Genomic DNA, 228 nt, shown 5'->3' with positions numbered 1-228 from the left:
GTTAAATCCCTTGAAAACCATAGAAGGGCTCTTCCTCGATGTGGGAGAGACATGAGTCTGGGAGGGAGGCAGGCTGGTGGCAGAGAGGACGAGGAGGAGGTTCCTCCTGCACATGAGCCTGGGAGGCCCGGACGGACTATCCGATCCCGGAGCAGCCCTCCATGACAGGATTCTCCAGTCCCCTCTGTCCCCAGGCAGCCTCCTCTGACCCGGGGCTGCCACGTGGAC

Source organism: Myotis davidii, unplaced genomic scaffold, assembly GCF_000327345.1.
Source record: "Myotis davidii unplaced genomic scaffold, ASM32734v1 scaffold1580, whole genome shotgun sequence".
Classification (NCBI taxonomy): domain Eukaryota; kingdom Metazoa; phylum Chordata; class Mammalia; order Chiroptera; family Vespertilionidae; genus Myotis; species Myotis davidii.
This window is presented reverse-complemented; position numbering follows the sequence as displayed.